Here is a 21,118-nt window from a genome sequence, read left to right as displayed (position 1 = left end):
GTGGACAATTGCCAAGTATATCCCATCCACAAAAAGCAGGACAAATCCAACCCAGTCAACTATTGTACCAGCAGTCTACTCGCGATCAAAGTGATGGAAGAAGTCATCAATAGTGCTGTCAAACAGCACATGCTGAGCAATAATCTACCAACAGACACTCAAGTTTGGGTTCCTCGAGGGCCATTCAGCATCTGATCTCATTATAGCTCTAGTCCGAACATGGACAAAAAAAAGAGCTGAATGCAAGGAGATTAAGTGAAGGGGACTGCCCTTGACATCAGGACAGCATTTGATGGCACATGGCATCAAGGAGCCCTAGCATAACCAGAATTAAATGGAAATCATGAGTAAAACTCTCCACTGGTTGGGGCACCCAGCACAAAGGAAGACAGTTGTGGTTGTAGAAGGTCAACCAACTCAGTCCTTGGACATTGCTGCGGTTGTTCAACAGGGTAGTCTCCAAGGATCAACCATCTTCAGCTGTTTCATCAATGACCTCGCCATCATCAGATCAGATGCTCAGCATAATTCACGACTCTTCATATACTGAAGGTGGTCCAAATGCAGCAAGACCTGGATAAATTTCAGGCATGGGATGACAAGTGGTAAATAATATTTGCACCACACAAATACCAGGCAATGACCATCACTAAAAAGAGAGCATCTAACCATCTCCCCATGACATTCAAAGACATTACCATCACTAAATCCCCCACTAACCAGAGTTACCATTTACCAGAAACTGAACTGGACCAGTCACATAAATCCTGCAGCCACAAGAAGCGGCTAGGAATGCTACAGCGAGTAACTCATCTCCCGATTCCCCAAACCCCATCTACAAGGCATAAGTCAGAAGTGATGGACTGCTGTCGCTTCCCTGGATTAATGCAGCTCCCACAATATTTAAGAAGTTCAATATCACACAGGACAAAGCAGCCCATTTGATTGACATCCCATCCACCACTGAGGTATTGTGCCAGCAGAATGCACATCAACTAGATGTACTGCAGCAACTCACTGAGGTACCTTCAACAGTACCGTCTAAACCAGTGAACTTTTAGTCACCTAGAAGGACCAGGACAACAGATGCATGGGAACACATCCACTTTCAAGTTCCCCACCATCAACGCAAGTTGGAACTATTTGCCTGTTCTTTCACGGTCACAAGATCAAAATCCTGGAACTCCCTTCCGAACAACACTACATGGATTGCAGAAAAAGTTTAAGAAGGCATTTCATCATAATCTTCTCATGGGAAGGTAAGGATGGGCAAATAATGGCCTAGTCAGCAACACCTTCAACCAGTGAAAAATAAATTGTGTTTAGTTTTATAATTCTTTGCATGTCAGCGCATCCCATCGAATGGAATTGATCTCAGAATTCCAGAGATTATCCTCATTATATAGAGTGTGGTGTGTCAATGTGCGTTTGGGCATGGCGACCTGAGGCCCATACCCATTGAACTAAAACCTAATTACAGCCAGTCACAGAAATAAAGGGAGGATGGAAGCTAGAAAAAAAACAACTTAAAAACAAAACTCTTAGGAATTCAAAATCCTGGGGCAGCTTCCACAAAACAAAGAATAATGGACTCTAGATTCTACATTCCCAAGAATATACTCAAAAACAGCCAGCTGACCATTGACGTAACTGCAAAACCAATACATGCAACCATTTTAGAGACAGCTTACAAATATTCATTAGTGTTCACTAGTTACTGAACCATCATTATTTGACAGATCACAAAGCTGAGTAATTATGTTTAGCGGAGTTCTCATCTTGCGATTCCTCCCACCCCCAAAATTGCAGTCATTCAAAAAAAAAAACAAGCAAAATTCACCAGCCAATGTGAAACATTTTTGTGCATTGTGACAATAAATAGATCAATAATAATTGAGAGACTCGGAACAATATTTCTGTGAAAGAATCCGATCATAAAAGGGAGGCAGCCCTTAATTACGTTGCATGCTTCTAACATCAAAAGATCACAGTGATAAGGAATTTATAGTTCGAGACACCCCCATCCCCGTCCACAAAATAACAGGTGTCAGATTGGAAAATACTTCATTGCAATGCTATGTGTCTTTGTTAAACATTCCAAGTACTGAACTGGTTACATAGAAGATTTCAAACAAACATTTTAGTTAGGCAGGGTAATACATAAATAAAAGAAAGAAGCATATATAGAACATAATTACAACAAGAGCAACTGAAAGAAATATGTACCAAGGATTCAAAAGCATGCCAAAAGAGAGGCACTGAGTCTGCACATTCCCCCTAGGACTGCATGGGTCTCACCCTCACAACCCAAAGATGTGCAGGGTAGGTGGATTGGCCACTCTGATTGCCCCTTAATTGGGAAAAATAATTGGGTACTCTAAATTTATAAAAAGAAAAAAAAATGCCAAACCAGAATACTTGAAATAATTTGTAAATTACACCTATACTCAAAAGATTGAAAGCAAGTTGGCTATGACTGGCGGCTTGCACCACAACCCAAAGTGCATTGTAACCCTGAAAGGGATTTATTAATTGGGAGTTCATCCTTCACTACTGTATTCATCTATTGTATTTTGAAAATTATTGCCAAGACTTACAATTTTCAGCACATTATCCAAAAAAAATATAGTCCACCCAAACTGCACTGCTTTGGCAGATGAATACAAAAAAAACCTGCATCCTGTAAGTTGTGATCTTTAAATTTAGTTATGTTATTATGGTATTCCAATGGGAAATATTGACTATCCCTTATTGGTGCAGCAAACAAATGAGAAGTTTTATTAATCAACGTGAGAAATAAACTTACTGATAAAGCAATTATTAACGTGATTAACTTTTCAATTAGAGACATCATCTTTGGGTAAACATGAATTGATCTTGTGGTTAATTATATTTCCAAGTGGTGCACACACAAATCTGTTCTTTTTGGAAAAAGTCACTTACACTCCCTCCCCCCCCCACCCAAATCATGGGATGTGGGCATAGCTGACTGAGCCAGCATTTATTGCCCATCTCCAATTGCCTTTGAATGGAGTGGCTTACTAGGCTATTTCAGAGAGCAACATGTAGGCAAGACCAGGTAAGGATGGCAGATTTCCTTCCCTCAAGGACATTAGCGAACCAGCTGGGTTTTTACGATAATCAACAATGGTTTCATGGTCATTAAATAGATTTTTAATTCCAGACTTCTACTCAATTCAAATTTTACCATCTGCCATGGTGGGATTCAAACCCAAATCCAAAGAGCTTTACCCTGGTTTTCTGATTATTTGCAATCTACTGTACCAAATGTAATCCTAATTACTTTGAGGGGCGGAAAGTTGGCGCAGTGGTTAGCACTGCTGCCTTACAGCTCTGAGTAACCGGGTTCACTCCCCACCCTGGGTCGCTGTCCTTGTAGAGTTTGCACATTCTTCCAGCGTCTGCGTGAGTCTCACCCCCCACAGCCCAAAGATATGCAGGGTAGGTGAATTGGCCACACTAAATTGTCCCTTTTTTGAAAAAAATAATTGGGTACTCTAAATTTAAGAAAAAAATATTTTTTTTAAAAAAGAAACATTTACATAGAAACTAAGTGTAGGCCATTCGCCCCTTCAAGCTTGCTCGAGTGGGAATTAGTACCGCAATCTCCATCCATCCACAAAACAACAATAGAATGTAATTTTGGATTGCATGTTCTGCAGTCTGGCACTTTTTAATCTAATGCCTATTGCAACAGATAGCTTGCTTTGTTGCCCTTAATCTTCTATCAGAATCTATTCAATACTGTAAAGCCCAGTCAAAAACATTAGTCATTGTGTTCAAAAGTCCATTTGTATTTGATTAAAGACAATACAATTTCATAAATTTTATTATCCTCTTTTTGAACAAAACCACAGACTGGATTCACAATCCCCTAGAGATAATTAGTCATTACATTTCCCATAATAACATTCGTCAAACAAGGATCCTGCAGCAGATTCGCCTTTCAAAACAAAAATATGACCCACATAATGTATGTGAACAAGTGCAAAATTGCAAATTGGCTGCCTCTCCAGAATAAGTATACCCAACAACAAATTATATTGTTTCAGGTGTGTTTTGCAGGGTGAGGCTACCAGTTATTTTAAAGTTACTAAATTTATTATTTTATTTCTATCTTTGTTTAACAACAAAAAAAAACTAATACCTTTACAGGATAATTTTTCTTATTTAAACAGTTGCACTGCAGTGTTCACAGTCAGCATTTCTGCTATCAGTTGATGCAAGCAGTATTTTTACCGCATTGTTAACTGGGCAGTAGGAACAAATCGGAGCATTAAATGCACCATGAGTGTATTCGGCTTTAGCCAAAATCTGATTAGGTGTTTCAGTTAATAGGGTAACACGTGAATTCTTTACTCATGAATGATTCCAAACATTCCATTTCCAAAATTAACCATGCGAGATGCTTAAAGTACATCTGAAACCCGGAGAAGGTTGAAGAGTGACAAATTATGCTTGCTGTCAGTGCTACAGCATAAATCATCTTTCTTGTTATCCTCTTCCCAAAGCACCTGAAATTTTATGAGGTGTGGACTTTAGAAAGGAAAGAGAAGCCCTGTAATGGTCTCTTTCCCACATTGGAGAGAAAATATTAATTTCAGAAAGAAGCATTTTACACTATCCATAAATATGAAAAGCTATCTTTACTAGCATCTGGGAAGAGTGCCCTGCAGTCAGCATCGCAGTGAAAGCAGTTTGAGAATAGCATCCGGCAGTGAGCACCACCGTGAAGCAGTCGTAGAACAGCATCTGGCGGTCGGTCAGCACCACTGTGAAGCAGTCTGGGAAGAGTGTCCTTGCAATCAGCACTGCCATGAAGCAATCAGGGAAAAGTGTCCTTGCAGTCAGCATCGCCGTGAAGCAGTTTGGGACTTCAAGAGGCGTAAGAGAGAACGGGAGAAGTGGGACTTCAAGAGGTGTGAGAGGCTGTTCAGGTGCTGAAAAGCAGCAGAAGCTTGATGATCATTTTACTCACTGGTGCAAAAGGTCACTCAGCAGTTCAATGTATGAGTGGTGCCGTGGGAACAGCGATAGCACCATGGACCTGACCGAAGCCAGACAGCGCAGGGCCTATAAAAGGCCCAGGAGCAATGAGAGGAACGGGAGCAGCAAGAGCACAAGAGGACATGTCCTGCACCAACCCAAACAGTGTGGGGCCTAAAAAAGGCCCAGAAGGAGCAGTGAATAGGAGATCACCAACGCTAGCTGTGTCCAGAAAGTGATATTACACTTCAAAAAAATGAAGTCACTGACAGGCAGACAGATGACTAGTGGATGAGGAAGGTTTGTTAGTCTCTGTCCTACAGCAGAGCCTGGTCTCCAGTCATCTTGAATTTCCCTGCCATTGGGCCAAGACCTTGTTCCGTTGGGACCATGTGATGATTGATGTGCAACGACCACCCCACGTTAAAAAATCCACAGGCACCAAACACCGAGACATTTAACACCTGCTAGAGTGCTTCAAGGACCTCCTCAACCAAGATGCAGCCTTGACACATGACATGCAACACTCTACCTGCCACAGTTGCAGCACAACCACACCTGCCAATCGCAGCACAACCACACCCGCCAGGAGGTCAATAAAGCCATCCGACAGCTGAAAAACAACAAGGTCTCCGGTGCAGATGGAATCCCTGCTGAATACTCAAATACAGTAGAGGACACTAATGCACAACCTCAGCAGGCCGAGAGATCTCCAGACACTAATTGTGATAATCTTCAAGAAAGCAGGGCTGCGTCATTGCACCAATACTCTTCTCCATCTTCCTCACTGCAACACTCCACCTAATCACCATGAAGCTCCCCGGAGGAGCGCTAACCTACAGGACAAGTATGAAGCGGTTTAACCTCTGATGCATTCAGGCCAGAACTAATACAACCCAACTTCGAGCTGAAGTACGCAGATGACGCCAGAGTGTGCATACACTGAGGTCGAACTACGAACCGTCATCAACGCATTCACCAAGGCGTATATGAAAATAAGCCTCAGGCGGAATATCCAGAAAAAAAAAGGTTCTCTACCAGCCCGCTCCTGCCATATAGCACTGCCCACGACCATCAAGATCCATGGCGAGCTCCTGGACAACATGGACCATTTTCCATAGCTCAGGAACTTCCTCTCAGCGCAAGCAGATATCGATGATTAAATCCAACATTGACTCCAATGGCCAACACAGCCTTCAACACCTGGGGAACAGGGTGTTTGAAGACCAGGACCTCAAATCCAACACCAAGTTCATGGTCTACAGAACAGCCGTGATCCCACCCTCCTGTATGCATCAGAAACATGGACAATACCCCTCAAAGCCCTGGAGAAATATCACCAATGGTGCCTTACAAAATCCTGCAAATCCAATGTGAACGTCCTCTCCCAGGTCAATATCGAGGCACTTTCCACACTCGACCAGCTGAGATGGTTGGGCCACTTCACCGTATGTCCAACATAAGACTCCACAAACAAGTGCTCCACTCGGAGCTCCGCAATGGCAGAGAAAACGCTACAAGGACATCCCAAAAGCCTCCCTAAATAAATCCATCCCTCTGAGCTCCGCAATGGCAGAGTAAACACAAGTACACTCCAAGAGCATCCCTAAATAAATGCAACATCTCCATCAACATGTGGGAATTGCTTGGCCTAGAATGCACAAACTGGTGAAGAAGCATTCGCGAAGGCACCAACCACCTCGAGCTTCAACAAGGAGCACATGGCGGCCAGGCGCAAGCAACAGAAAAGTGCACAGAATCCAGAGTATCCCACCCACCCGCCTCATTGATCACCATCTGCGGCAGAGTCTGCAGCTCAAGGATTGGAGTATTCCATGATTTTTCCCGTGCGGGTCGCGACCCATGAGCGGGAGTCAGCAGGGAAGCAGAGCAGTCGATCGCAGATGGTGGTCCCGATTGCAGGAGAAAAGCCAAAAGGCTATTATCAGCATTTCTATTGAGAATGGCGGCCACCGTTGCCTTTTCAGAGAAGGAAATTTTCCAGGTGCAGTCTTCCGGTCATAAGCAACAGCAGAGAGGGCCATGTGCCCTGCACATACTCTAGACTCATGTGCTTTTGGTGCCAAATCATAGAGGAAAGCTTCTTCCATTTTCTAGCTGCTGGCAAACAAGGCAAGAGGTCCATGAAGATGAATAATTTTCTTACAAGTAAGAAACAGTCAGAGACACAAACAGACAGTCTATAGTTTTGTCAGTTGTACCAATGCAAATAAGGATGCAAAGCCCATGTGTGTTCTGTGCAGGAAAGTACTGGAAAATGAGGGAAGAAGTTTCAGATTTTGAAAAAGAGGAGTGGCGAGTGAAAAGTTCCTTTTAGGTTTGAGACCCCCAGGGTAGTTATGAACTTATAGCCAACTCCAAATGAAGAGACTACGTTGCTGTTCCTGACCTGTGATAGCACACTATGCCAAATGCCCACAAGGCTGTCAGCATTCTGGAGTAGCATCGCCCTGGAGTATCCAGTGCTGAGTAAAACAAGCATTTTGTTGCTATTGTCCTTCACGATGACCTACATGTGTAAGGTTGGATTTTCCATTCTAAAAGATGACGACAGCACTGGCTGAAGTCTGCACCTGATATGCGCATTGCCCTCTCCTCCAATTAACCCGACTGGAGTGAGATTGTGAGAACCAAACAGGCTCCCCTTTTACATTAAAAGGTAAGCAAACATGGCATGGGTCACGAAGGTCGGCCGGTTGGCAAAAGTGGTCCCAGTGAAAAGTTTGAAAAACACCAGTCTATTCAGCCACCACAGTACTTAGCCTCCTGGAGTGGAAGCAAGTCATCCTTGACCAAGGGATTGCCAAAGAGAGCAGACTAGAACATAGTCTCCTCAAATCCATGAAAGTTAGAAAAGAAAGTCTCCAAAATACAGTTTCAATGTTAAAACAGGCCACCTGCTGTTGCACATCACAACTAATGCTGCATTCCAACCAATTGGTTCACAGCTGCAACATACCACACACTAACAGCAAATTATATTATGCAGTATGTGATCAGCCACTCACATTACATTCTGGTTCAGCCTGATAACATAAACCAGCTGCCTGCCAGAAGGTTCCACCCACAAGATTACACTGCAGAAGTACTCCAGCTTAAAATGACATCAACAATTTTTATAAAATACAACTACTGCTTCCAACCTCATTATCAGAAGCTCACTTGCATTTATTACAGGATGAATCAGATTACCCATATATCGATCATTAGTACATTACTATAAGTAATGAAGATAGGAATTAGTCCTGACCGAGCCTGTTCCACTATTCAATGTGATAGGTTGCAGGTCAAGCCCTTGCTTAATTTTCCTCTGATTAATAAAGATCTATCAATCTCAGATTCAAAATTAACTGATCTAGCATCAATTATGTCTGTTGGAGAGAGTTCCGAACTGTTACCATTTGTATTGTGTACAAGTGTTTCCTATTTTCACTCCTGAAACACTTCTCAATTTTTTGACTGTGCTTCCCTATAAGCCAGGTTCAATTTACATGAAGTCCTCAAGGAAATTAAAAGTTAAAAACATAAAATCTTCTTCAAGGTTAACCCTTGTTTTAATGCTGAAGTAAAAGTCTACTTCCACTACAAAGGAAGTGATAACAACACCACTGTAAAGCAATCATCATTTTTCCCCTTAAAATGAACATCATTCATTTAAACCATTTATAATCCTGTTACTGGTGAATTTCTGCCATTTTCTGATACAAACATTGTGTCAGAAAACCATTTCCATGGAATTAGATGATTTAAAAATAATTTTTTTAAATTTAGAGCACCCAATTATTTTTTTCCCCCAATTAAGGGACAATTTAACATGGCCAGTCCACCTACCCTGGGGTTAGTGGGGGTGAGACCATGCATACATGGGGAGAATTTGCAAACTCCACACGATGGGCGGCACGGTGGTGATTAGCACTGCTGCCTACAGTACCGAGGAATAGGGTTCGATCCCAGCCCGGATCATTGTCCGTGTGGAGTTTGCACATTCTCCCAGTGTCTGCATGGGTGTCACCCCCCACAACCTAAAGATGTGCAGCATAGGTGGATTGGCCATACTAATTTGCCCCTTAATTGGAAGAAAAGAATTGGGTACTCTAAATTTATAAAGAAAAAAAAAACTCCAGGGGCCGGGATCGAACACGGCAATTTAGCGTGGCCAATCACCTACCCTGGGTTGTGGGCGTGTAACCCACACAAACATGGGGAGAATGTGCAAACTCCACAAGGACAGTGACCATGAGCCGGGATCGAACCTAGGCACCATGAGGCAACGGGGCTAACCCACTGCGCCACCGTGCTACTTAAAAATAAAAATTTTGGGGGGGGGGGGGGGGGGGAGGGAAGGAAGGAAAGAGAGAATTCAACCCGGTAGGAAATAGAAGTGAGTTTTAGAAGATACACAACACAATCTCCTTCCCAAAGTAACCATATTTGTTTTTCACCATTTCAGGCAGGGGTAAACTGCACAGAGGGAAGAAGAAAAAGACAAAAAGCCAAAAAGATAGTCCAACCTGAAAATCATAATAACATGCTTATTGTTTGGTCTGGTTATTGGAACTTTGGAAAGAAGTCTGAGACCTGGCAACTCCGATGATTATAATTTTACGTAAATGTAAAGCTAAAAATAAAACTTCAATGTGAAGATGGAGAACGAAAACTGGCCTGACATATCAAAACAAATGAACTTTTCAACAAGCCAAATGGGCATGGGATGCCCCAGTGGACTGACATATATTACAACACTGATAATTGGAACTAAATTGTTCTCAGATGCGTAGAGAGCATTTTGTCCAAGTTTAATTTTTTTTTAAACATTCAAGCTTGCACACTTGAACCAGATGGTGACCCCATTTGTTTAAATTGGCAAAGAGTTAACATTTAGTCGATGAATGCTTCAATCCATGTCAACTACCACTAGCTCCATATGCTTGAATTAATTTCAGAATATCAGAATCAGAATGTTAATAAAATACTCATTTTTTTCCCCCCCATCCTTCCTGAGATCGTCAATCTCAGCACAGACCAGGAATTAAATCCAGACCCTTCTTTATATTATTAATAGTAAATGTCACCAGAAGACCATAGGCTCCACTCCCCTCAGAGCTTACTGGTGGTGATTTAATCCAAGCGTCACCACACCCCGGGCAAGGTTGAGAAGGCAGGACCTTCATGAATAACCTCCAACTACCAACTGACCACTTTTTACCACTAGAGGATAACTGTAGCTGCAATTAACTTTAAAATGCGCTTCTAGAATGTAATGAATGTGCTTTGCTTCCATAGGAAAGATTATTTCATTCATTCTCAATTGGAACTTTGATAATATTACCCACACATAGAAGGACAAAGCAAATTGAAACTTATTGAAGCTTTTGTACATCATTGAGACTTTTTTGCAAATTTGAATGTTGTTACAAGCAAGAAATCCAACCCATTGAGATTACAACATGGAAACTGACCTTTTAAAAGAATATATACCAGTCAGCTGTTAATGCTCAAGGGTGACTGAATTCCAATAGATAATTTATCTGGCACAAATAGTAACTGGTTAAGGAAAGGCAGTCAGAAGGAAAGTTCAAAGACCAAACAGAAACCAAAGTGTGCTTCCAAATCACTATGAGTTCAGCTATGTTAGTCACACCTCGAGAAAACCCGCGATTATAAAGCATGCTACCATGCACCATCCAGTATATGGCACTCCCAGTCACATTCCTTTTACTTATTGTTGAACTACATATTGTAAATGCAGGCAGCTACACAGCACACGTTTCACACATTACCTGCAGTTTCGTTTTGCGGAATGACAGCATGTTGGACATTGCTGTTTGATAAATATAATGAATACTAAATAATGGCAAAGCAATTTATACATAGCAAATCCTACAGAAAACTCCTGCACCAATAAAGTTGCCTGAATTACGCATTGCCAATCTTTTCTCTGAACTGCATCATTAAAACCAACAGCTTGCCTCCTCAAATTTTGCAATATTGTAATTTAAATAATTATCTCATTATTTGCTCAGTTCTGATTTCTCTCATGAAATTTGTCCAGTACAATCGGTGTTTAGAGTAGAAGTACTTTTATTTAAAATGTTTCAGTTGATTTGGTACTAAAGATTATTTACGTGCTTTTGCAAACTGAAGAAAGCAAGATATTCAAATTATTTCCTACAACCGGGGCTATAATAAAAACTAACCCCACCCTGACCTTGATTGTGCACTGCACAATTTTGCAATGACGCAGTACACCAAACACATTCACTGCAAAATTTCCTTCTAGCTGCCAATTAATTAATCCTCTGCCATTTCCTCAAACGATTTTCAGCAAATCTTAGAGCTACAAATGATATCCTTACTAAAATGGACTCAAGACAATTAGAACCCATCCAATAAAAGAGACTTTTTAAACCAAACCTTGTCCCATATCACAGCATTCAAAGAAAAATACTGCAGATACTGAAAATCCACAATGAAAACAGTAAATGCTCAAAATATTCAGCAGCTTAGGCATAAAGAGTTAATGTTTCAGGTCGATTATGACCCTGAACAGGCGCCGGAATGTGGCGACTAGGGGCTTTTCACAGTAACTTCATTTGAAGCCTACTTGTGACAAGAAGCGATTTTCATATTTCATTTCATTTTCACAACTCCAATTTTAAAATAACACACCAAGAGGATAAGAGTTAAAAAAGGTACCAAATTCTGATACGGAGGATATTCATTCTAAAGCAGAAATCTACTAGTACATATTTAATGAGCTGTACACCAATTGATTTTTAGATTAGCTTTTATGTTTAAATATGTACCATGATGCATAGCTTAAATGTGCAATTTTATAATCTCCTCATGACATTCTTAGCATACTACCTTTTGGACTTTCCACTGTAACCATCATCCGGACTATAAAATACTTACCTCTTGACATATTTTTGATTAACCAGTTTTTAAGATTACGCACAGGCAACATCAACAACTTCATGTTCATTAATAAAGCAAAGCAAATTATCCTAAAAGGCTCCTGGTTGATGATTGAATTGAACAAAAAAGTTTCAACTCTACTTTACATTCTCATTTTCTAGACTCCTCAAACCTAGTCAGATTGGTCCATCCATTTATGATTCTATTTGATCAGGGTCAAGATTTCACATTAGGTTGCACATCAGCGATTCACTGAGCTAAATCACTGGCTTTTAAAGCAGACTAAGCAGGCCAGCAGCACGGTTCGATTCCCATACCAGCCTCCCTGGACAGGCGCCAGAATGTGGCGACTAGGGGCTTTTCACAGTAACTTCTTTGAAGCCTATTCGTGACAATAAGCAATTTTCATTTCATTTCTATGATTGCATTACAACTACCGTAGATTCATAATATTCAGGCCCGATTACATTGTGGAATGTCCAATCAGTTAAACAGTTAGCTCTGCAAATATTTATAGGATTGGATAGAAAAACTAATTTGCTTAAATCATCCGAAATCCAGGAGTACAAAGAAAATGTCAACATAATTTAAAGCACATTGAAAATTGTAATTTGTTACTGTAAGGGGAATCTTAACAGAATAGAAAATAATTCACTTCTCTTGAAACTATTGATGACCCAATCAAGATTAAATACTTGTGCCTGTCAGATGCAAATTTTAAAAAAATCAACTGAAGTGAACTTAATAAAAGCTCCACAACAATCAACAAAGAGAATCAGAAAATGATCTCTTATTTAGCATAACTCATTGATGTTATTTGTGCAGTAATTAATTATCCACAGTCACACCCAGCCTTTTGCTCTCGATCTAGGGAGGAAAGCAGGTTTCCTTCTTTAACATTAGACTCAAGATTTAGATTTGTTAATAGGACAGGTTTCTGGGAGATGGTTGTCAAGAAACACAATCACAAGGAGAAGAAAAATTGACCATCATGTCCTGCAACAGTTGCTAAAATTGCCCCAATATCCAGTGTGAAATAATAATCAAATTGCTTGAATATCAATGACTGTTGAAGAATAATTAACCGCATCTTGAATTCTGCAATATGGCATTCTCTGAATAAACCATTTTTTAAAAACAAACACCCCAAAAAAAGTAACAGATCTATTTTCTCACCCATTTCAGAAAATAAAAATTACAAAATGCCCATATTTTTAATACATCTCTGCTGGCTATTTCTCTGCAGCTTTTTCTTCCTCCCACCCCCAAGGTAATTATCTGGAGTCTGATCCTCTCCATTCACCCAACCTGCCCCCGATTCATCTGCCCCTATTTTTTGAGATGATTTCGTTTCTGGAATGAATTACTCCCCCCATGCCCGAGGGTGAATTTTCCCCAAACGCCTGAGGGTGAAATCCAATGATGAAGGTTGAATTGCAGAGACCAATAAAGCTCTCGCTGAAGCCAACCTCTGGATTGATTCTTCTCAAATTTTATATATATTTTCTCGCCCCACTCTCGAGTTTGTGATTTTCCCTGACCTTGTTGCGGTCACAGCCGCAGGAAACCCTCCCCACGCAGCCATTTTAAGGCTCATTGTGGTTTAAAACACCCAAAATAACCCAGAGAAAAAAGTCATATTTGACATTGGGGTTTTTTTTGGATTAAAAACAAAATGCAGTACCTGTCAGTGCACCTATCAATTTGGTTTTAAACGGGCCTGATAAGAAAAATCAACCTTTGATCCCTTTTTGTGAGGAAAACTTTTAATATAATTGGAAATACTGTATAATTACACAGTGCCAATGCAGACAGTAAAATTCCTCCGCTCTCTGCGGACGGCCGGTCAACGCCCGAAAACAAAACCAACCTCAACGGAAACCCTTTCACCAAGCCCGTCAAAAACATTTACACCCACGCTTTTCAACATTTTACCTCACAGTTTCTTCGTGGTTGTATTTTAAGCAACAACAAAAGTCAAGAACCTCACAAAATTAAAACACTCCGAACTGCGCCCGTTTGAATGAAAGGCGCGGCCGGCTTGCAATGTGTTATTCGCCGCTTTTTTATTTATTTTTCCAAATTGGTTGTAGTTATTTACTATGTTGTCCGGGCGGATCCCGCCTCTCCCCCCCCCCTTACCTACCGAAGGCTGTTGGCGGCTAAGCTCGCTGCAGACTCTCCCGCTCCTGGGCTCGCACCGGCCTCTTTTACCCGACCGCGGCGGTGATGTCACCGTTCTGCAGCAAGGAAACGAAGCCGCTTCGGCAATTCCCGCCATTCGGGCCGCGCGTCACCGTCCCCCCAGCTCAACGTCCTCGGCAATCTCCGTCCGCCGCCCTCCACCTCGGCACCACGTCCTCGGCAATCTCCGTCCGCCGCCCTCCACCTCGGCACCACGTCCTCGGCAATCTCCGTCCGCCGCCGCCCTCCACGACAGCGCGTCCCAGCGCCAGGGTCCCAGGTTCGATTCCCGGCTTGGGTCACTGTCTGTGCGGAGTCTGCACCTTCTCCCCATGTCTACGTGGGTTTCCTCCGGGTGCTCCGGTTTCCTCCCACAAGTCCCGAAAGACATTTTGTTAGGTGAATTGGACATTCTGAATCACATACGGGTAGCACAGTTGCTTCACAGCTCCTGGATCCCAGGTTTGATTCCTGGCTTGGGTACTGTCTGTGCAGAGTCTGCACGTTCTCCCCGTGTCTGCTTGGGTTTTCTCCGGGTGCTCCGGTTTCCTCCCACAGTCCAAAGGTCTGCAGGTTAGGTCAGCGCCGGCCCTAGGGTTGCTGGCGCCCTTGGCAAGCTGAACTTCGGCGCCTTTGGGGGGGGTGGGGGGGCGGGGCGGGGGCGGACCCGAGGGGGGGGCGGGGGAGAGCGGACCCGAGGGGGGGCGGACCCGAGGGGGGGGCGGGGGGGAGCGGACTGAGCGGGGGGGCGGGGCGGACCGGGCGGGGCAGACCGGGGGGGGGGGGGGTTGGCCACCGCGCATGCGCTGGTTGGCACCGGCCCAACTGCGCATGCGCGGGACCCGAGTCTCTGGCGCCCCCCGGCACATGGCACCCCGGGCAACTGCCCGAGTTGCCGGTGCCTTGAGCCGGCCCTGGGTTAGGTGGATTGGCCATGCTAAATTGCCCTTAGTGACCAAAAAGGTTAGGTGGGGTTACTAGGTTACAGGGATAGGGTGGAAGTGTGGGATTTAGTGGGGTGCTCTTTCCAAGAGCCGGTGCAGTCGCGATGGGCTGAATGGCCTCCTTCTGCACTGTAAATTCTATGAATTCTCCCTCTGTATACCCGAACAGGTGCCAGAGTGTGGCGACTAGGTGATTTTCACAGTAATTTCATTATCCTAAGCCTACTTGTGACAATATAGTGTGGCCAATCCATCTACCCTGCACATCTTTGGGTTGTGGGGGTGAAACCCATGCAGAAACGGGGAGAATGTGCAAACTCCACAAGGACAGCGACCATGGGCTGGGATCGAACCCGGGTCCTCAGCACCAGAGGCAGCAGTGCTAACCACTGTGCCACCCATGCCCCCCCCCCCCTTCTTTACCATAGTTAACCGTCCTGGGAACTTTACAGAAAGACAACCTAACTCTTAACATCTTTGCAAGCACTTATTGTCCAAGTGGACACAGGATAAATGGTCATTCAAACATGGTGCCCTGCGAGAGGAGGGACAACAAAAGGACTTTTGGGGCGGCATGGTGGCACAGTGGTTAGCACTGCTGCCTCACAGCTCCAGGGACCCAGGTTTAATTTAGGCCTCGGGTGACTGTGTGGAGTTTGCACTTTCTCCCCATGTCTGCAGGTTAGGTGGATTGGCCAAGCTAAATGCCCTTTAGTGTTCAAAAAGTTAGGTTGGGGTTGCAGGGTTTATGGTGATAGGGTGGAGCGTGGGCTTAAGTAGGGTGCTCCTTCCAAGGGCTGGTGCAGACTCGATGGACCATATGGCCTTCTGCCCTGTAGATTCCATGGTTCTCTGACTTTACTGAATCTCTATAACAAAATGAGTTTCAGTCGCTTGTTACTTAAGCTGATATTCCAGGCTGCCTTTAACAGTTTGAAAGCAGAACAGTAACAAGCGATAAAAAGCAAATTACTGCGGAAACAAAACCAGAAAATACTGAACACTCTCAGCAGGTTTGACAGCATCGGTGGAGAGAGAAGGGAGCTAACGTGGAGTCCGGATGACTCTTTGTCAAAGCTGTCAGTAACATGTGACAGCTGATGAGGCGTTTCTGACCATGTTGTGTAAAGATAAGTGGCCAGTCAAATGTTCCCCTTTCAATGGAACTGACTATAGAGTGAAGAATTTACTCCCAAACACAATCATCCTCCCCCATGGATTGTGCACACTGCACCAAATAGCTGCAGAGGCCACAATAGCTCTGCTCCACCGAGCAAGCCTCTTCGGCAGATGCAGCTCGCATTCTAATCACTCATTTGGCAATAGTTCAAGGACTTATTCAGCACTTTTTTTTGGTGCTGGCGTTGAGATAGAGCAGATCAAATTCTTTTTGTACAGCTTTTGGTAAGGAGGAAAAAAGGATTTTGGGACTTAATTTGTGCTTTCCTTAGTCGTCGTCCCCCCTGCCCCACCCTCCCCAAGTCAGCTACTTGTGCTCCCAAGAATGAGTGTCAGTTATTCCCATCCTCGCCCACTTCCTTTCCATACTCTCAAGGGCTGTTAGTACTGCATTAAGAATTTCTCAATCAATTTCTCCTTACGTAGCTAGTTCAGAGTGGTAAACAACCATGTACAAATTTTGCATCTTCAAATTAGTACAGTCCAGTTTGGAGTGTGTTCAGACTGGGTAAACTGTAGCAATGCTGAATTTAAAAAAATAATGCAAATATGCTGTAATCTTTTCCTTCCGCCTTTCCTTTCGTACGCCCTGCAGTGGGAATTTGCTCTCAGTTCTCTGCCAAGATAGAATTTAGATGCACTTCTGCTCCCCTCCTCAAGATTAGATTCCTGAGAGGGGACAATTCACACTTACATCAATTCACAGTGTAGATAGAGCTACGTCACAGTCTATATTTGTTTCAGCACACTCGTACGTGAATCTGCCGGCTTCCTCCATCCAGGCCCAGTCTGTTGCTCTCAGGACAAGCTATAAAAACCCAGCAATGGAGCAGTATGTGGAATTTTAAAGCACAGAAACACATCATTTGACAAAACAAAAACAAAAAACTCCTTCAGCACGGTAAAACATACCAGATGCTTCACAGGAGTTCTTACACGAACCACATACTGGAAACAAAATCTTGGTTAAAAGCAGGTTTTTTATGAGGGTCTTAAAAGGAGGGTACAGACAGAAGGGTTTAGGAGAGAATCCCAGAGGTCAGGGCCGAGGCAGTATAAGGCATGGCTGCCAGGTCTAAGCTGCTGCTTCTGCTCGACAAACCTCCACATCCTATCCCTCTTCCTCTAAACATAGCAGCATATAGTCCTTGCTCCCTCATGAAATTATCTAGCTCCCCTTTAAATCAATCAATGCGAGGGCAGCACGTTGGCGCAGTGGATTAGCCCTGCTGTCTCACGGCGCCAAAGTCCCAGGTTCAATCCCGGCCTTCGGTCACTGTCCGTGTGAAGTTTGCACATTCTCCCTGTGTTTGCGTGGGTTTCGCCCCCACAACCCAAAGATGTGCAGGCTAGGTGGATTGGCCATGCTAAATTGCCCCTTAATTGAAAAAATGAATTGGGTACTTTAAATTTATTTTCAAAAAATGAATCAATGCTATTTGCTTCATGAGGCAGCAAGTTCGACATCCCCAACACTGAGCAAAGAAGTACCTATAAGTACAAAATTAAACGAGGCTTAGTCTCATCCAATTTAAGGTGCTGCACCGGGCCCACATGTCCGGGACTAGGATGAGTAGGTTCTTTGGGGGTGAGGATAGGTGCACCAGATGTTCGGGGAGTCCAGCGAACCACGCCCATATGTTCTGGGCATGCCCAGCACTGGAAGAATTCTGGAAGGGGGTGGCGGAGACGGTGTCGAGGGTGGTTGGATCCAGGGTCAAACCAGGGTGGGGACTCGCAATCTTTGGAGTTGCGGTAGAGCCAGGAGTGCAGGAGGCGAAAGAGGCCGGTGTCCTGGCATTTGCGTCCCTAGTAGCCCACCGAAGGATTCTGTTACAGTGGAAGGATGCAAGGCCCCCAAGCGTGGAGACCTGGGTCAGTGACATGGCGGGACTTATAAAATTGGAAAAGGTCAAATTTGCCCTGAGAGGATTAAGGATCAATACAAGGGTTCTATAAACGATGGCAGCCTTTTCTGGACTTCCTGGCTCAGAGATAGGTAACTGGGTCAATAGCAGCAGCAACCCGGGGGAGGGGGGGGGGGGGGGGGGGGGGGGGGGGGGGAGGTTGCACTATTGTAGTGTCTATTCTGTAACTTTATAGTGTGTTAATTTGCGTTGTTGTTAAAATGCTGTATTGTTCATGGAGGTGGGGCGAATGTATATGATTGTTAATATTATTGTTATTTTCGGTATTTTACTAAGGTGTGTCAATGTTGTATAAAATCAAAATTTTTCAATAAAAATTATTTTTTTTAAAAGTACAAAATTAAACAAATAAGCAGAATTGTACATGGATTCACTTTTCTTTTAATTTAGAGTACACAATTACTTTTTTTTCCAATTAAGGGGCAATTTAGCATGGCCAATCCACCTAACCTGCACATCTTTGTGTTGTGGGGTTGGACCCACACAGACAGGGGGAGAATGTGCAAACGCCACAGGGCCGGGATCGAACCGGGTCCTCGATGCCATGAGGCAGCAGTGCTAAATACTGTGCCACTGTGCCGTCCTCCCTTTTTCTTTTTATCCAATGCTGTTTGTCCCTTGATATCCGCGGTTCGGTGGATTTGTTGGTCCCACTTGTTTTCTTTATTGCAACATATTGGCCCTATACTCTCCCTATTTCCTTATTGAATGTGCCCCTCTGTTCCGTCAACAGATTTACCTAAAAGTGTCTTCTCCAAGTTCACTTGGGCCAAATCACATCAGATCTTATTAAAATAGGCCATCCCCCAGTTTAGAACTTTGATTTCAGGTCATCCTGGCCTTTTCCATAACAATCATGAACCTAACAGAGTTATGATCGCTGTCTGCCAAATGCTTCCCCCCACTGATACTTCAACCACTTGCCCAGTTTTGTTACCTAAAATAAAATCCATGACCTAAGTATTGGCTCAAAAAGTTCTCCTACTGTATTAAGAATTCTGCTCCCTCTAAACCATTCACACTCTGACTACCTAGTTAATGTTGGGACGTTGAAACCCCCCCACTATCACTACCCTATTACTTTTAGACTTCTCTGAAATTTGCCTTCATACCTGCTCTTTTTCTCTTGGATGGTTAGAGGGCCTATAGAACAGTCCCAAAAATGTGATTGCTCCTTTTTGGTTTTTAAGTTCTACCCATATGGTTTTAGTTGAAGAGCCTTCTAAGATGTTGTCCCTCCTTACTGCTGTAATTCATTCCCAGATCAGAATTGTGATATCCCCTCCTCTTTTACCTCCTTCCCTACCTTGCCTGAAGATCCTGTATCCTAGAATATGGATCTGCCAAAGCTGCCCCTCTCTCAAGCATGTCTCAGTGACAGCAATGACACCACCATGCATTAATTTGTCTCAATTCATCTGCCTAAATCATCAGACTCCTTGGCTCGGATTCTCCCCTACCTGGTGGGGCGGGGGGTTCCTGGCGTGTCGGAGTGGCGTGAACCACTCCGGCGTCGAGCCACCCCAAAGGTGCGGAATTCTCCACACCTTTAGGGGCCAAGCCCTCACATTGAGGGGCTAGGCCCGCGTCGGAGTGGTTTCCACTCCGCCGGCTGGCGTGAATGGCCTTTGGCGCCACGCCAGCCGGGGCCGAGAGGACTTGGCTGGCCGGCGTAAGTCCGCGCATGCGCCAGTGCATCAGCGGCTGCTTACGTCATACCGGCGCATGCGCTGGGGAGGGGATCTCTTCCGCCTCGGTGAAGGCCATGGCGGGGGCGGAAGAACAAGAGTGCCCCCATGGCACAGGCCTGCCCGCAGATTGGTGGGCCCCGATCGCGGGCCAGGCCACCGTGGGGGCACACCCCGGGGTCAGATCACCATGCGCCCCCCCCCCCCAGGACTCCGGAGCCCACCCGTGCCACCAATCCCGCTGGTAAGAGACTTAAACCACGCCGGCGGGAGAGGCCTGTCAGCGGCGGGACTTCGGCCCATCGTGGGCTGGAGAATCGCCGCAGGGGGGCCCACCGACCGGCGCAGGGGGCCCACCAACCACCACGCCGCAATTCCCGCCCCGCCGAATCTTGGGGGGGGGGGGGGGGGGCGGAGAATTCGGGACACGGTGGGGCGGGATTGACGCCCCTTGCATCAAAATAAATACCATCCCATCTTGCCAAACTCTCGTGACTTATCTGGTCTAGAACTTTTATGCCTTCTGACTCACTTGCTGTCTCTTGAAATTTTGGCTGTGCGTTACAACCACCCCCCTCCCCCACCCACCCAACCATCTGTCAGGATCCCACCCCCTGCCAAGTTAATTTAAACCCACCCCAAAAGCCCTAGCAAACCTCCCTGCAAGGACATTGGTCCCATTTTAGTTCAGGTGCAACCAGTCCATCTTTTAAGATCCTACCACCCCCAAAACATCCCAATGCCCCAGAAATCTAAAACTCCCTCTCCTGCACCATCTCTCCAGCCATGCATTCATGGGGACTAAACCTCCTATTTCCATACTCTTCGAGCATGTGGCACCAGAAGTAATCCACAGATTACTATCTTCTGGATCCGCTTTTTAAACAGGTGCTGAAAAGTGGGATTAAATGAGCGGCTAGTTTATTTTTCTTTATTTTTTTGGTTGGGGCAGACAGGATGGACTGAATGGTTTCGGTCTGCACCGTAACATTTCTATGATTCTAATTACTCTGTGTCTTTCTAACTGACAATTCATTTTTGTCTCTCGGAATTGATTCTAATAATTTACTAAGGTCAGACAGGCCTGCAATTATTTCCTTCACTTTTTGAACAAAGATGCAAAGTTAGCCGCCCTCCAATCATCTGGCACCACAACCAATCCAGTGAGGGTTGAAAATTGATGGTCAGACCTTCTGCTATTTCCTCCGAACTTCTTTTAACAGCCTGGTGCATATTTAGTCTGGCCCTG

General features: G+C 44.3%; 1 protein-coding gene across 2 annotated transcripts in view; it reads right to left on the bottom strand.

The window, feature by feature from the left end:
• Nucleotides 1-14,215, bottom strand: part of sptan1 (spectrin alpha, non-erythrocytic 1) — a 125,247-nt gene extending 111,032 nt beyond the window's left edge. The window contains exon 1 of one of the 2 annotated variants that reach the window (XM_038782416.1): nucleotides 14,093-14,215. The gene's annotated coding sequence lies outside the window, so the exon portion shown is untranslated. Of the gene's footprint in view, nucleotides 1-14,088 lie in introns of both variants that reach the window. The other variant, XM_038782418.1, reaches the window with a different exon arrangement.
• Between the last annotated feature and the right edge of the window lie 6,903 nt (nucleotides 14,216-21,118).

The sequence above is a fragment of the Scyliorhinus canicula genome, chromosome 21 (assembly GCF_902713615.1).
Source record: "Scyliorhinus canicula chromosome 21, sScyCan1.1, whole genome shotgun sequence".
NCBI classification, from domain to species: Eukaryota; Metazoa; Chordata; class Chondrichthyes; order Carcharhiniformes; family Scyliorhinidae; genus Scyliorhinus; species Scyliorhinus canicula.
This window is presented reverse-complemented; position numbering and strand designations above follow the sequence as displayed.